The sequence below is a fragment of the Nelumbo lutea genome, chromosome 1, assembly GCF_056320005.1.
Source record: "Nelumbo lutea isolate HS-2025 chromosome 1, American lotus-T2T, whole genome shotgun sequence".
In the NCBI taxonomy this organism is placed as follows: domain Eukaryota; kingdom Viridiplantae; phylum Streptophyta; class Magnoliopsida; order Proteales; family Nelumbonaceae; genus Nelumbo; species Nelumbo lutea.
In genome coordinates, this window is record NC_142684.1 from 195482536 (window position 1) to 195493938 (window position 11403).

At 40.8% G+C, this 11403-nt stretch overlaps 1 non-coding gene across 1 annotated transcript; it reads right to left on the reverse strand.

Annotated features, from left to right (window-relative positions):
- Positions 1-227: 227 nt before the first annotated feature.
- On the reverse strand, positions 228-334 carry LOC148880161 (small nucleolar RNA R71). The gene has a single exon (XR_016106387.1). It is a non-coding gene; the product is annotated as a small nucleolar RNA R71 (small nucleolar RNA).
- Positions 335-11403: the final 11069 nt, after the last annotated feature.

Genomic DNA, 11403 nt, shown 5'->3' on the forward strand with positions numbered 1-11403 from the left:
TCTCAGGTGATGACCCTCACAAACATCTAAAGGAATTTCATGTCGTCTGTTCAAGCATGAAACCCCATAGTATGACCGAGAACCAGGTAAAACTCATAGCCTTTCCATTTACTTTAAGAGATAAAGCAAATGATTGGTTGTATATTCTCCCTCCCGGTTCTGTACGCACATGGGATGAAATGAATAGGATATTTTTAGATGAATATTTTCCTACGTCTCGGGCTGCGAATATAAGAAAAGAAATATGTGGAGTTCGACAGTTTGGTGGTGAGACATTATATGAATATTGGGAAAGGTTTAAGCAACTTGTTGCTAGTTGTCCCCACCACCAAATTCTGGAACAATTGTTAATCCAATACTTCTATGAAGGGCTTCAGCCCATGGATAGAAGTATGGTCGATGCAGCCAGTGGAGGAGCTCTAGTGAACAAGACACCTGAAGCGGCCAAGGAATTAATCTCCAATATGGTCAAAAATTCTCAGCAATTCAGTACAAGGACAGAAGGTACCATTAGAAGTGTTAACGAGGTAAGCCATGCAAATTTAGAAAACCGGATTTCTGATTTAACTGCTTTGGTTAAGCAGCTCGCAGCATGACAGTTACAAAATGCCAGGGTGTGTGGTATATGTTCGATCCCTGGACATCCTATAGACATGTGTCCATCATTACAAGATGGCCCGATGTAGCAAGTCAATACCGTGGGAGGATTCCCAGGCAAGCCCCAACAAAAGTATGATCCTTACTTCAATCATTACAATCTGGGGTGGAGAGATCATCCAAACTTAAGCTACGGGACCCAAGGAGGACAGCAGAAATATCAGCCCCAATTTTTCAATCGACAGCCCCAATTTTCAACATCCATCACAGCACAAGGTGATGAGACAGAAAAGAACCCTATTTTTGTCCCCTAATTTTTATCTTTTTTCATTATTTTAACACTTAAATGCACTCATTACTCTTGTATTTCGATTCAGGGCAATAAAGAAGGCAATTGGAAGGAAACATGCCAATTCGGGTGATTTTGCACAGTTTCGGCGATAGTCAGTGATCTGGGCCTAACTCACAATTCCGTACTCCGTATTGGGCAATTCAAGAAGCATTAGAAAGAAGATCGAAAGGCCCACAACTTTTATGTTTTGGGTTTTGACTGATTCGGTCCACATCGAGTACGAAACCGGGCCCGAAGTCGGAGCAATGTCGCAGCCAGGCCCATTTAACAGCTGAAGCCCAACTCGCAGAAGAACCTGGAAGCAGCCTAAGTAGCAGAGAAGCCCAACTCGGATACAAGAGTCTAGAGTCCTAATTCGAATGTAATCTCCCAAGAGGGAGAGAGTCTTATTAGATCTAAACTTTGAATTTAATCCTATAAGGATAAGAAGGTTGGGGATTAGATAAGAGATAGGATAGGATTAGTTCAAAGAAGATAAGATCAAGACTCCCTAAAGATAAGATGATCTCCTAGAAGGAGTTGGAAAACAGCCCTCTCCTTTGGCTATATAAAGAGGGGGGCGGACCAGCTCTAGCATCACTCATTCCAAGATCCAAGAGATCATCAAGAGGCCAAGAAGCTCAAGAAGGTAGTTCGGCTATGGAGAAGAAAAGCATGGAGATTGCGTAGATCATGAGTAGCTAAGCTTCTTTTTCTGGTTCAAAGGGGAGGTTCGATTGTGTCATTGTGAGGTTCTGTAGTTACTTTATTTTCTTTCTTTCTAATTCAAGTATTCATTGATTCTTGTGCATATTTTTATTGGACATTGATGTTAATTAGGTTGACAAACTGAATTAATGTTGATTTTCCTATTGCTATCCATGATTTCGCTGATCCGTAATTGTCACGAATATTGGTACAAGTAGCAATTAGGTTGATATCTTTTTCAGTCAATTGTATGTGACAGCCATTGACCAACGTTTTATCATGGTTCAACCTAAAGGAATCGATGGAACAAAATTCAATAATTGCAGCTATCTCAATTATTGTTATTTTGGTTTAACTGTTTTCACAAATCTTAATGCTATCATTGTTTAACATGGAACGCTATCGTACCCAGTTGAGTGGTGATAAGTGTTGATCGAATGCTGGTTTTGGTCAACTGAATTAGGAAAACACAAGGTTTATTATGGCTATCCTAGTAAATCTAAGGTTAAATGCTTGAATTGCAAAAATGCTGAATTGTACCTAGGATCGATGGCCAATCGATTCAACCCGAACCCTTGAACTGGTTTGTTAAAAGCAATGAGCACCCATGCAGTCCAAGGAGTTTCAGCCCTGCAAGGGTTGTCTCCTTGATTATCGATTTAACTTGGGACTATGAAGAATGGTGATTTGCGATCACTCTTAGACAAGAAAAAGGGGAGAAAGAGATGAAAATGGAAAGGTTACCAAGTCTGAACTAAAGCATGCGATGAACCAGGCCTCATGTAGAGAAAAAGAAATATTGAAAATCAGTAGTTGGTTTCTTTTGTGTTATTTGAGTTTTTGCCTTGCCCGAGGATGAGCAAAGTTTAAGTGTGGGGGGATTTGATGAGACGGAAAAGAACCCTATTTTTGTCCCCTAATTTTCATCTTTTTTCATTATTTTAAAACTTAAATGCACTCGTTACTCTTGTATTTCGATTCAGGGCAATAAAGAAGGCAATTGGAAGGAAACATGCCAATTCGGGTGATTTTGCACAGTTTCGGCGATAGTCAGTGATCTGGGCCTAACTCACAATTCTGGACTCCGAATTGGGCAATTCAATAAGCATTAGAAAGAAGAACGAAAGGCCCACAACTTTTATGTTTTGGGTTTTGACTAATTCGGTCCACATCGAGTACGAAACCAGGCCCGAAGTTGGAGCAACGTCGCAGCCAGGCCCATTTAAGAGCTGAAGCCCAACTCGCAGAAGAACCTGGAAGCAGCCCAAGTAGCAGAGAAGCCCAACTCGGATACAAGAGTCTAGAGTCCTAATTCGAATGTAATCTCCCAAGAGGGAAAGAGTCTTATTAGATATAAACTTTGAATATAATCCTATAAGGATAAGAAGGTTGGGGATTAGATAAGAGATAGGATAGGATTAGTTCAAAGAAGATCAAGACTCACTAAAGATAAGATGATCTCCTAGAAGGTGTTGGAAAACAGCCCTCTCCTTTGGCTATATAAAGAGGGGGTGAACCAGCTCTAGCATCACTCATTCCAAGATCCAAGAGATCATCAAGAGGCCAAGAAGCTCAAGGAAGCAGTTCAGCTATGGCGAAGAAAAGCATGGAGATTGCGCAGATCATGAGTAGCTAAGTTTCTTTTTCTGGTTCAAGGGGGGGGGGGAGGTTCGATTGTGTCATTGTGAGGTTCTGTAGTTACTTTATTTTCTTTCTTTCTAATTCAAGTATTCATTGTTTCTTGTGCATATTTTTATTGGATGTTGATGTTAATTAGGTTGACAAACTGAATTAATGTTGATTTTCCTATTGCTATCCATGATTTCGGTGATCCGCAATTGTCACGAATAATGGTACAAGTAGCAAATAGGTTGATATCTTTTCTTGGACATGTAGGCTTTTATCGCAGGTTCATCAAAGATTTTTCAAAAATTGCCCTGCCATTGTTCAGTTTGCTGCAAAAAGATGTGCCTTTCGATTTTGATGAGGAGTGCAAGGAAGCATTTAACAAGCTTAAAAATTTATTAACCATTGCACCCATCATTCAACCACCCGATTGGAACTTTCCTTTTGAAATCATGATGAATGCAAGCAATTATAAAGTAGGGGCTGTTCTAGGGCAGCAAATAAATGGGAAGAGCCATGTCATTCACTATGCTTCCAAAACGTTGAATGCTGCACAGAGCAATTACACAACCACTGAAAAAGAGTTATTAGCTATTATGTTTGCTTTAGACAAATTTAGGTCATATTTGCTTGGCTCTAAGGTGATTGTTTTTTCTAACCATGCAGCTTTGAGGTACCTACTAGCAAAGAAGGAGTCGAAACCGAGGCTGATAAGGTGGAAACTCTTGCTCCAAAAGTTTGATCTAGAAATCAAGGATCGAAGGGGAGCTGAAAATTCAGTGGCTGATCACCTAAGTAGGTTGGTGAAAGACGAGGACTCCTCTCCCATCTGTGAGTTGTTTCCTGATGAGCAGTTGTTTCACATGAGAGGTATGATTCCATGGTATCCTGACATTGTGAATTACTTGGTCACGGGAATTTTGCCTAATGACCTTAGTAGACCCATAAAGAATAAAATCAGGTATGAGGCGAAATATTATGTATGGGACGAACCCTACCTATGGAAATTTTGTTCTGACCAAATGATTAGGAGATGTGTCCCTGAAGAGGAGCAGATGTCGATTCTAAGGTTTTGTCATAATTACGCTTGTGTGGGCCATTTTGGGCCAAAGAGGACTGCTTGAAAAGTCTTGGATAGTGGGCTGTATTGGGCCACCCTATTTAGAGATGCCTACTTGTTTTGTAAAAACTGTGAAAGATGTAAACAAACAGGTACACTATCTCGCAGGAATGAGATGCCCCAAACCCCCATTCTTATATGTGAAATATTTGATGTTTGGGGCATTGATTTCATGGGACCCTTCCCCCCCTCTTATGGTTTTTCTTACATACTTTTGGCAGTCGATTATATCTCAAAATGGGTGGAAGCCAAAGCCACCAAAACTGATGATTCTAAATGTGTTGTAGGGTTTATAAAGTCTAGCATCTTCAGTAGGTTTGGCATTCCTCAAGCCATCAGAAGCGATCAAGGGACCCATTTTTGCAATAGAACAGTTGAAGCCTTGTTGAGAAGATATGGGGTGCATCATCAAATTGCCACTACTTATCACCCCCAGACTAACGGGCAAGCTGAAATTTCCAATAGAGAGGTAAAGTCCATCTTGGAAAAGATGGTGAATCCAGGAAGGAAGGATTGGAACCTACGTCTAGATGATGCTCTCTGGGCATATCGGACAGTTTACAAGACCCCAATAGGTATGTCCCCTTACAGGATAATTTTTGGCAAATCTTGCCACTTGCCGGTGGAAATTGAACATAGGGCATATTGGGCAATCAAGCAATGCAACATGAATATGGAAGAAGCAGGGAAGGAAAGGAAGCTCCAGTTGTAAGAGCTGGAAGAGTTGAGGTTAGAGGCATACGAGAATTCAAAAATCTACAAAGAAAAGACCAAATCGTTCCATGACAATGCACTCTTAAGAAAATAATTTAAAATTGGACAAAAGGTCTTATTGTATAATTCTCGACTTCAACTCATGCCAGGTAAGCTGCGTTCCAGGTGGATGGGTCCGTTTACTGTGACTAATGTTTTTCCCTATGGTGCTGTAGAGATCAAAAGTCTCGACACAGGTAAGATCTTCAAGGTGAATGGACATCGATTGAAGTTGTTCCACGAGGATGCAAATGCCCCCTCTACGGTAGACATCTCGTTGGACATTCCTCGGTATTCATTGGATTAAAGGAGCAAAAAGAGGACGTCAAGCATAACGATGTTAAACACTTGCGCTTGTGGGAGGCAACCCATTGTGTTTAGCTAACGATGCAAGTACCCCCAAATCCTTCTACTTTATGCATAATCACATACATTGGGGACAATGTATAGCTTAAGTGTAGGGGGATTATGGAAATCTTATGGAAATTTGAGATACCTTACCTTCTTGAAAGTTCTACTCCCTGGAAGCATATCCTTGAATGATTTCAACTTATCAAGAATCATGTGCTTAGGCTGAATAGATAAGATAGGATGCAAGCATGACTAACTGAATCTTTCTTGGGTGCATATGGTACCTCATGATTTTAATCGATCAATAGGCAAGATGCATAAGGGTTTGATTGATTTTCACATAATTATCTGTCAAACATGGGTTGATTATTCTAGAACTTGCTGTGTTAGGCATATAGAGACCACGATCAATGAATTCATGGATCAGGTAGTGAAACCCTGTGATTCTTGTGAAAAAAAAAATCGTGACTAATGTGAGATGGAGCATAAAATGCACTCACATCTAGAAATGAAAGCAAGTGTGAGATGGAGCATAAAATGCACTCACATCTTGAAAAGAAGGCAATGGTGAGATGGAGCATAAAATGCACTCACCCTAGAACCCCAACCCCATTCTCACCTTCAGATCCTAGGAATTCACACTAAGTGGTGGAGATGTGATACGTAGCAAGCTTATGGCAATAAGCACACCTTGTTTTGATTCAAAGGAAAGTAATTGCATCTGGCTGAACTGGTTTGTTAAAAGCAATGAGCACCCATGCAGTCCAAGGAGTTTCAGCCCTAGAAGGCTTGTCTCCTTGACTATCGATTTAACTTGGGACCATGAGGAATGGTGATTTGCGATCACTCTTGGACAAGAAAAAGGGGAGAAAGAGATGAAAAGGGAAATGTTACCAAGTCTGAATTAAAGCATGCAATGAACCAAGCTTCATGTAGAGAAAAAGAAATATTGAAAATCAGTAGTTGGTTTCTTTTGTGTTACTTGAGTTTTTGCCTTGCCCGAGGACGAGCAAAGTTTAAGTGTGGGGGGATTTGATGAGACTGAAAAGAACCCTATTTTTGTCCCCTAATTTTCTTTTTTTTCATTATTTTAACACATAAATGCACTCAATACTCTTGTATTTCGGTTCAGGGCAATAAAGAAGGCAATTGGAAGGAAACATGCCAATTCGGGTGATTTTGCACAATTTCGGCGATAGTCAGTGATCTGGGCCTAACTCACAATTTCGGACTCCGAATTGGGCAATTCAAGAAGCATTAGAAAGAAGATCGAAAGGCCCACAACTATTATGTTTTGGGTATTGACTAGTTCGGTCCGCATCAAGTACGATACCGAGCCTGAAGTCAGAGCAAATTCGCAGCCAAGCCCATTTAACAGCTGAAGCCCAACTCGCAGAAGAACCTGGAAGCAGCCCAAGTAGCAGAGAAGCCCAACTAGATACAAGAGTCTAGAGTCCTAATTCGAATGTAATCTCCCAAGAGGGAGAGAGTCTTATTAGATCTAAACTTTGAATTTAATCCTATAAGGATAAGAAGGTTGGGGATTAGATAAGAGATAGGATAGGATTAGTTCAAAGAAGATCAAGACTCCCTAAAGAAAAGATGATCTCTTAGAAGGTGTTGGAAAACAGCCCTCTCCTTTGGCTATATAAAGAGGGGGTGAATCAGCTCTAGCATCACTCATTCCAAGATCCAAGAGATCATCAAGAGGCCAAGAAGATCAAGGAAGCAGTTCGGCTATGGAGAAGAAAAGCATGGAGATTGCGCAGATTGAGTAGCTAAGCTTCTTTTTCTGGTTCAAGGGGGGGAGGTTCGATTGTGTCATTGTGAGGTTCTGTAGTTACTTTATTTTCTTGCTTTCTAATTCAAGTATTCATTGATTCTTGTGCATATTTTTATTGGATGTTGATGTTAATTAGGTTGACAAACTGAATTAATGTTGATTTTCCTATTGCTATCCATGATTTCGGTGATCCGCAGTTGTTACGAATAATGGTACAAGTAGCAAGTAGGTTTATATCTTTTTGGGTCAATTGTTTGTGATAGCCTTTGACCAACATTTTATCATGGTTCAACCTAAAGGAATCGATGGAACAAAATTCAATAATTGCTGCTATCTCAATTATTGTTATTTTGGTTTAACTGTTTTCACAAATCTTAATGCTATCATTGTTTAACATGGAACGCTATCATACCCAGTTGAGTGGTGATAAGTGTTGATCGAATGCTGGGTTTGGTCAACTGAATTAGGAAAACACAAGGTTTATTATGGCTATCCTAGTAAATCTAAGGTTAAATGCTTGAATTGCAAGAATGCTGAATTGTGCCTAGGATCGATGGCCAATCGATTCAACCCGAACCCTTGAACCAGAATTCGGTAAGACTGAATTTTCTCTTGTTTGTTTAAGTGCTTTCTTATTCTTTTAATTCTAGTTATTAAATTTCCACACTCAAGAATACACTTTTACTGCATACATTTTATTGTGGGACTAGTACTATTTTTGAGGGCTTCGACAAACCCGTCATTCCTTTCAGTCACGGAGTCACTCTTTCCAAGAAGATGTCTCCCAAGACAACTGAGGAGATTGATGGCATGAAAGACGTTTCCTATGCCTCTGCCGTGGGGAGAATCATGTATGCCATGCTGTGCACTCGTCCTGACATTGCTCAGGCTATGAGTGTAGTAAGTAGATTTCAGGCCAACCCAGGGTAGGAGCACTGGACTACTGTGAAAAACATACTTAAGTACCTTCGAAGGACAAAAGAGTTTTGTCTAGTATTCGATGGTAATTCACAACAGATCCAAGGGTATATAGATGTCGATTTCTAGTCGGATCCAGATGATAGAAACTCTACATCTGGATATGTTTTCATGATAGGATCGTATGCTGTTTGCTGGAAAAGCAGCAAACAGGGGTCCACTACAGACTCCACGACCGAGGCCGAGTACATTGCCGCAAGTGAGGCTACCAAAGAAGCCGTGTGGATGAAGAAGTTCGTTCACGAGTTGGGAGTAGTTCCGTCCAGCACATCACCCATCCCATTGTTGTGTAACAACAATGGAGCTATTGCTTAGGCTAAGGAGCCACGAGCCCACTCGAAGTTGAAGCACATCGAGAGAAAGTACCATGTACTGAGGGAGATTGTTGGAAGAGGGGACATCCTGATTCAGATGGTAGCGTCAGCGGAAAATGTAGCAGACCCATTGACAAAGCCACTATCATAGAAAGTGTTTGAGAAACACGTGGAAAGCATGGGACTCTAACTAGTACCTGAATGGACCTAAGTGCAAGTGGGAGTTGTTAGACAGTTTTGTATGCCCTTAGCTTCAATCAAAATGATGTACTTTATGAGTTTATTGTAAATGAATAAAAGTGCATATTTGATTCATGTTCCCTTGGTATGTTTCTGTGTAATACCCTTAAACTGGACACTTAATGAGACTCGCGTTAGTTTAGAATGTTCACAGCCAATGGATCGGTCTGGGGAGACCTATCCTGACAAGGCTGACACTGTGGTGCCACCAAGTCGGTTGGGGTGGCTTGTCTCAGCTACTGAGGTGAGACCCTAGGCACATACAGTGTGGGATTAATTGAATTTTTGAACTGGACCAGATTTCTAGTATTGCACTGGACATTGGAGATTGATGGGCAAAACTGGAAAGTTACACCTGACCCATTGACTCGATTATGATACTGCACTAGGTGTCGGGTTGGGCTGTCTTTGATGTACCAATCAGTGAGATCCTTAGCGGGGGTCAAAACTTGGGTATGTTGGGACAGTCTGAGAATTCATCTGAGTGGGTGATCATAGTGACAGGATCAGCCCCTTTGTCGGACAAAGGTAATGATCGGGGATGCACTCTCACTGATGGAAACCAAGACTGCCGGCAATCGATTTCAATCGTTGAGATTTGTTTTGCAAAATATATTTTATATGAGATATAAAAGTATATAAATTATGGTATCAAAATGATTTGCAAAAGATTTTAATTCCCAGGATCCATATATGAGAGATTGCAACACTGTTCCTTGCAGCCGAGGGAGAGGTCCTCTTTTGTCGGGCAGTGTATGATCATTATGGGCTAAGAGGTTAAGTGTAAGACCACTGAGGATAATACCTGATGGGCTAATCTTGCATCTGCCCACAGTCCCTGGGTGTTACAAGGTGGCTTGGCCCAAGGACCACTTAGGGTAAGTGTTGCACTCATAGAGCCCATCTGATGAGTTTCGGGGAGTGCACTATCCATAACAGTGTATTCGGCCAGCCTTGTAACAAAGTCTGGGCTGAACCCATGTGGCTGATGTGTAGATCAATGTTGGGGTCCCACGCCATACAAGGAAGCCCAACTGGGCAGCAATTTGGAAGGCTAAATGAATACACAATTTTAAATGGGCCTTAAGCCCATTTCGAACTGGGCTAATTTATTAGTCACTTAAGGGGCGAATTCTGAGATGGATCAGCTGATAGGATTGGGCCCACACCCTATCCACTTAGAGAGTCCATGATCTAAATGAGATTTAGATCTGAAAACTTCCTAATTACATTAGGAGATGGATGATCTAATCTGCAGATGAGATAAGGGTTATCCCTTATCTTAAAGGGACTTCTAATCCAGATATGATTTGGGTTAGCAACTCCTAATGGGATTAGGAGCTGATTCCTTTAAGTCTATAAAAGGAAGAGGGGGTGGCAGCCTTTAGACACAACAATCCATCACAAGCAAGCAACAGATCATCTTGTCTTTAGAGCTGAAATCACAAAAGAGAGAATCTGCACCCTGCAAATACTCCTTTGCCGCCTCCTTCCTGCAGCCGCCGCCTACAGCAGTTCGATCTCCAGTTCTTGGGAGAAATCAAGATTGGATCTTGATTCCAATCTTTTTGAGAAAAGATTGGTGGGAGTTGTATTCACAAGCCGTCTAGGTGATTCTTGAGAAGGATCAAGTTATTTTGGAAGTACACTGCTGATTCTGCTCCACTCTGCACTGTGCCATCTTCAGTGGGAGCAGATTTTGGATCCTTCCTTGGGCGTGAACACCTCCATTGAGAGATATTATTTCTCTGTATTAGGTATTATCTCTCCCTACTCCTTTTGGTTCAGATCTGGTTCAGTTTATGGTTCAAGAATGATCCTTGAATATATGATTTTCTAAATGGGGAATTTGATACCTCCATTGAGAGATATTATTTCTTTGTATTAGATATTATCTCTCCCTACTCCTTTTGGTTCAGATCTGGTTCAGTTTATGGTTCAAGAATGATCCTTGAAAATATGATTTTCTAAATGGGGAATTTGATTCCCAGTTGAAGGGAGAGAAAAATTTTTTGAAATTTGCCCCCCTTATTCCACAATCTTTGGGCGTCCATGTGATGGATTTCCTATCCCTTCATTCACCGCCTGATCCATGAATTCATTGATAATGGTCTCTATATGCCTAAGATAGCAAGTTCTAGAATAACTAACCCATGTTTGATAGATAATTATGTGAAAATCAATCAAACCCTTATGCATCTTGCCTATTGATCGATTAAAATCATGAGATACCATATTCAGCCAAGAAAGATCCAGTTAGTCATGCTTGCATCCTATCTTATCTATTCAGCCTAAGCACATGAGAGAAGTGATGATTGAAGCATGCTGGGGTTATTCAAATTCCCATTAGATTTCCCTAATCCCCCCACACTTAAGTTAAACATTGTCCCCAATTAATGTGATTATGCACAAAGTAGAGGGATTCGGAGGTACTTCCCTGTTCGCCTTGTGAGGTTCCTGCTAAACACAAAAATCAAAACCAAACAAAATAACAAAATTAACTAAACACAATGGGTTGCCTCCCACAAGCGCAATTATTTAACATCGTTATGCTCGACGTCCTCCTTTGCTATTTTAATTTTCGTGGTTGCAGCTTCCGGTG